Source organism: Indicator indicator, chromosome 16 (assembly GCF_027791375.1).
Source record: "Indicator indicator isolate 239-I01 chromosome 16, UM_Iind_1.1, whole genome shotgun sequence".
NCBI lineage: Eukaryota > Metazoa > Chordata > Aves > Piciformes > Indicatoridae > Indicator > Indicator indicator.
In genome coordinates this window covers 15,968,896-15,975,371 of record NC_072025.1, presented here as the reverse complement: position 1 = coordinate 15,975,371, position 6,476 = coordinate 15,968,896, and positions in this window count along the sequence as shown.

The following is a 6,476-nucleotide window of genomic DNA, read 5'->3' as shown; positions in this document are numbered from 1 at the left end:
CAGATGAGCTACTGATAGTAGTTCAGTGGTCTCTTTCTGCCTGGCCAATACATGTACAGAGGAGCAGTAAGGGTATGGGAAAGGCACTTTGCAGCCTCAGGATTGCTGGAATTGGATTGTCAGGACTGTGAGGGAAAGGAGGACTTTGCTGATGGAAGCACAGCCTGAGAGAACTGCTTTTTCAACTGCCAGGCTCCTGATTTCCTAGGGAAACTTTCAAACTTCACGGGGAAGGTGTGAAGATGAACTAGGGTCATCTCAATCCTTGCCCAGCTGGGATGAGCTCTTACAGTGACAGTTGTCTGGTGGCATGACCTGGTAATTTTTGTAGCTTATTTATTACAACAAACAAAGGACAGCAAATAAAAGCAATTGCTGTTCCTTTTGCCTTTTCAGGGATAAATTTCAGAGATGAGGCCTTACTAGTTACTACTCATTAGCAGCGTTTGCTCAAGGGAAATGCCAAGTGATGCCAAGGGAGATTTAATGTATTCTTAAAATGAAGTATCTGCCCCAATGCTTCATTGTATCACAGCCCAAATATTGTCTTGGGGACTGATCCAAAGCTGACTAAGTTAGTAGAAAGTTTAGCTAATTACAGCATGGCATAAGTGAGGTTCTGGGAGCCTTTGTCACTTTCTGATATGAAGGGTTAACATTTCAGGAGCTGCCTTTTTTTTGTTTTAGGCAGTGAAAAAAAGAATAATGGGAATAATTTTTTGAAACATGGCTATAGATCAGAAAATACATTTATTGAAGTTTAAAATAAAAATCCCAACCCTGAGCTGAGAGTGAATCCAAACTCAGAAAAACATGAGGAATTGTCACTAGAAGCTTTGTAAGATTCATATCTTAAACTTGGCCGGGTGTTGGAAGTTAAAATGATTATAATTTATATTTGTGGCAGCTGTTACATCACCATAGCTTCCTAAGCATGTTGATGAAGCAGCACTGACCTGTTTCCAGAGCACTAGTGATCCTGTGTGTGTTCCTTTGGCAGGTGCTTCTACGCTGAGAGTACTGCAGCAAGTTCAGTGAGTGCATCAGATGGACAATGGGTTGTCTCTCAATCAAGCTGAGGAGGTAGGTGCTTCTAAACTGGGTTAAATACTGATATCAGGCTTGTGAGTTTGTATGGATTCTGAGCTGTAGTGCTAATTTCTGCAGAAATGGAAAATTTGTGAGCTTGTAGTCCAGCACCCTGGGTATGTCCACTTTCAGAGAGAAAGCATAATTTGTTATGTCTTACTAATGAACTCATTTCTCCTCCACTTTCTCACCTGTAACACAGGGCTGAAAATACAGCCTTTCTTCCTGAGAGACTTCACTGCAAAATGCCTTGGGAGCCTCATGCCAGAGCAACAAAACAATTGCATTGATGTCTTTGAGGAAGGGAGCATTTTTCCCCCTGCTGTGTTTATACAACACTTGGCTTATTAAGTGAAGTCCATATCTGCCATGGAAGATCCCTGGTGCTATTACAACTGATTTGTATTGAGCTGTAGTACTGATACTACTAAAGATAACAGTGGGTGGGAGAATGGACTTAAAATCCAGACAGTAGCATCAAATTCTATCTGCATAAATCTGAGGCCTTGCCTGAAACTAGAAGGTGTTACACTGGAGTAACTTCCATTGTGGGAACAATCCTCATTATCAATACAGGCTGGGGGATGAGGTGATAGCAGCCCTGCAGATAAGGACTTTGGGGTGCTGGTGGATGAGAAGCTGGACATGAGCGAGCAATGTGCACTTGCAGCCCAGAAGGCCAGTGGCATCCTAGGCTGCATCAAAAGCAGGGCCAGCAGATCCAGTGAGGTGATTCTGCCCCTCTGCTCTGGTGAGACCTCACCTGGAGTACTGTGTTCATCTCTGGAGGCCTCAACACAAGCAGGATATGGACCTGGTAGAGCTGGTCCAGAGGAGGCCACAAAGATGATCAGGGGCTGGAACACCTTTCCTATGAGGAGGATGGGCTGAAGGAGCTGGGGTTCTTCAGACTGAAGAAGAGAAGGCTCTGGGGAGACCTAATAGTGGCCTTCTGGTACCTGAAGGGGGCCTACAAGGAGGCTGGAGAGGAACTGTTTGCAAAGGCCTGCAGTGATAGGACAAGGGGCAATGGTTTGAAATTAGAGGAGATTTAGATTGGAAGGCCAAGAAAAAGCCAACATTCTAGCTGACAAAAGTGTGTTGATCCAATGCAGTGTTGCAGGTAGCTGCATCCTAGTCTAATAATGGCAATATTTTAAAGGTGCTGCTAAGTGATACTTGAATCATGTAAATCATCAAATAAAAAAGACTTCTAGTTCAAATCATTGCTGAAGTAGTTGAGTTTGAAATAATGCAAGCTGATACAACACATTTTAAAGAAGAGCTACTTTCTCTACAATGAATCTTCCAGTTATGCCAAAAATACAAATTCCAAAATGTATTTGTAATAATAATAATAATAATGATGCTGAAGCCTCCAAACAGTTTCCAGTCTTGTGGATACAAACTGTCTGCATTGTGCATTTTTCTTTCGGCTGTCAGATCCTTTCCTCTGGAGAGCAGGAACAGTTTGAGATAAGCAGCACAGACCAGGAGAATAGAAAGAGATCTTGATGGCTCTCAGAAGAGTAAGTAATTATTTTTAAAAGAGCATTTCTAACACAAGCATTTTTCTCTAGGACTATGATGTAAAACAAACTGTATGACATAGGGAACCATAAACTGAATTCTCTGAGAAGTTGTGGAGGTGAGATTCATTACATTGAAAACTGCATTTCTCCAATGGGTTTCATACTGGTGGAAACACTCAAGGCAACATTGTTTTCTGCAGAGAGGCCATCTCAAAAGAAGAGTTCCTTGCTTTGCAGCTCTGATCCAAATCAAAAGGGCGGATGCAAATTGTCTTGTTTGTGAGAAGAATGGTTATGTGCAGTTGCTGAATTAAAGTTTATTTAGAACTTTGCTGATGGTTGATTAACTACTGAAAAAGAACATTGGCACTGTGGTGTTCCAGCAAAACTCCTATAAACATCAAATGGTTTCATATTTTTTGCAATCAGATATGACTGCTTTTGGGGGGGGGTTAGGTGTATAACCATAGCCACATGCATGTACACTTTGAAACAGAGGTAGGGAGTAATTTTTTTTTCCTTCTAAATTCCAAATTTTAATGGGAGTTGTCCACTAGGAATAATTTCATTCTAGCCTTACTCTGCTACATTTCTTGGCTCTGTACTGAGCTGTTTGACCAGTGGCCTTAGAAGGAGGTGCTTTAACTGCAGAAAACAAGGTTTGCAAATGCTGTGCATGATCCTGCAAGGAAATGGATGGTTTCTCAAACACAGAATTCATGGCAGTGGAAGTTTTTGAGCTCTCTGTCGGAGAAATGGGGTTTTGTTACCACTGGTTTGCTAAAAACAAGACTATATGATACACTCTGTTACATTCAGATGATCTCATACTAATCAAAAAAATCTTGTGGGATCTCTGATTCTGATTAAATGCTTGGGCTGAAGGGACCCTGCTACCATCCTACCTCATTGGCAGGGGTTTTGTCATGAGACGCTGGTTATGTTTTTGAAGCAAATATTTCTGTGATAAGTGTTATATTAAAACCCACAAGGATATGAATAATCCTGTTTTCAGTGAGGAGTTTAAGCTGCGTGCTATAAATAAAACCAAGGCCACACATTGCCTCCAAAAGGTAAAAAAAGAAATACTGAATGGCTCTGTTCATCCTGCTCACTGAATGGGGTGAGGCCACAGGGAAAAATATCTTTTAATTGTGTTGCATAGCAGAAGTGAATTAGAACTACATAAGGCAACTTTAATTCTGGTGTTTCCTCTTGACTTTTCAACCTTAACATAGGTGGGAGGAGAGGTGGTTATTATTTTTGGTTTGTTTGTCATCACACAGCTAAATTTCTCACTCAAAAGTACTTGGTGTTTTAAAATTTGTTCTGCTAGAACATTCCATGTACTTAGTCTCAACTGCTGGGTTTTAAACTGAGCTGGGAATGACAAATTCTCCCTTACAAGGATTATTTTACTCATTGCAAAGTGAGGCCCTTAGCTGCCATCTTCATTTCTTTCTGGTCATAAAACTCCAGCCACCAGACAAAGATCATCAAGCTTCCTAAAGTGAATAGGCGCCCCAAGGCAAAGTGAGTGGCCTCCAAAGCAATTGTATCAAAGTGACATCAGCACTCAGATATTTTCATCTTGGCTCTTCCAGCAGCATCCAGTCAATAACAGCCAGCAGAGCCAGTACACTCTGACTCTCTTTATTGCTCCCCTACTGGGATCACGTCTCTGTGTATGAGACCCACAGAAAGTGGTAGGTCCCACTGCTAAACTTTGCTCCATATTGAAGGACTTGAAGTCCATGCAGTGCGCTGCTGTCCTTCAGCTGGAGTTTGCTTTCTGAGTAGTGTTGTGCTGAAATCCAGACTTGTGATCCTGTAGGTTCTCTCATGACATTCTCTGGTTGCTGGACATTAGCCCTTAGGGATCTTAGATACCTTGTAAGTGTTTTATGGCCAAACTGTCGACTGAAAATCACTCCTGGTATTACCACTAACCCATTCTGAGAAGCTGAAAAATCCATTGTATCTGTGGTATTTAGTTCCTCAGTGTGGGATATAATGATAATGCCTATCTCCACTTTAAAGTGCTGTAATAGAGATTGAAAATAACCTTTAACATCTAAATATTTTAGCTCTTCAATATTACTGGTGATTGTCTAAGATCAATCATTTCTGTAGCACCTCCTAATGAAATTCTAGCAATGTAGTCCCTACTTTACAAAAGGGAAGTGGATACACTGACCAGGATGAGAACTTCTTGCAGAGTCTCCTTCTCTAGAGACTTTCAAGACCTGTCTAGGTGTGTTCCTGTGTGACCTTCCCTAGGTGATCCTGCTTTGGCTGTGGGGTTGGATCTCTGGAGGTCCCTTCTAGCCGCTACCATTCTATGATTCTCTGAACTTGTTTTATGCTTTCTTAGTGTAGCAGAGGTGGGGTAGGAACAGAGGACTATGGTGATGTTCTTGGACTGAGATGTTTGATCTCTCCCTCTCCTGGACTGTACCTTTTGGGGAGCAAGTAATTTTTCCCAACCCTTCCCCCATCTCCTTACTAATGTCTTTCCGTGTAGAAATAATATTTGGAATCTGAGCTTGTGCTTTCTGAAGTGGTTTCCATCTTGCTGTCATCCTAAGAGAACTTTAACCTTTTCTGAATGATCATGTTCAGCTACATATAATTTCAAATCCATAAAACTCCCAGTCCTCTTGCATTTATATCCGCTGCAGCGAACTGTGCCTTTAAGGAGAGAACATTGCTGCACTGTGACTATCTGAATTTATTGGCTATTAGAAGCCTTATAGTGTGGGGCTCACATTTTAGAACTCTGATTTCAAGCTTAATGCGGTCAGGAAATATAAAAATACTCTTATTTATGTCATCTACTAAAAATCTCAACCTATGTCACTGCTAGTCTAACGAAATCTGTGTTTATGTTGGAGATGAATGATTGGTTTGTAGCTGCCTGTGTTCCTAGCCATGCTGAATGGAATGATTCTGCAGCAGAACTATGTGTGTGTGTGTATATATATTTTTTTTTAACCTTCTTTTTATTTACTGCGTGTGGCAGCTATTTCCTTCCTCCCAGAACCCACTGCCCAGTCCTCAAGAGCTCTGCAGCTGTCTGACTCCTATCAAGCTGCACATGTGAAGTAATGTGATTTATTGAATTGCCCAAGGTCATCAAAATTCAGGCAAATATTTCTTTCCTACCTGTTCGCTGTTGTGAGCTCAGATTTTATTTGGTTTTCCAGTCAGCTACTATGACTGATATTTGTGTAAGCTTTCCTTATTATTAACCTTTTGAAGGCTGTCTTTGAATAGCGTTGCTCCTCAGACACTAGGAGACATTCACACAGGACGTGAGATCCCATCCTGTCCCTCTGGTCATGGGTAGGGAGAAGATGCCAGAAGAGCTGCCAAAGAAGAGGAGGGGTCAGATTGAGATGTTTTCCTAGAAGATTTACAAGCTTTTTAGGGTCTGGCATTCATAGAACTATGGAGTGGTTTGGTTTGGAAAGGACCTCCAAAGGTCATCCAGTCCATCCCCCTCTGCGGTAAGCAGGGACATCCTCAACTAGATCAGGTTGCCCAGAGCCTTGTTGAACCTCACCTCGAATATCTCCAGGGATGGGGCCTCAACTACTTGCCTGGGCAACCTCTTCCAGTGTTCCTCTACCCTCATGCTGAAGAACTTGTTCCTCACATCCAATCTAAATCAACTCTCCTCTAGTTTGAAACCCTTGTCCCTCATCCTATCACTGCAGGCCTTTGTAAACAAGTCTCTCTCATTGCTCCTCAATAACCACAACATGTCAGTGAAATGTTCTGCTGTAAGGTGTTTTCCACTTGAAAACTAATCTCTTAAAGCTCTTTCCAAAGAGGTGGATAAATCTCAATTGT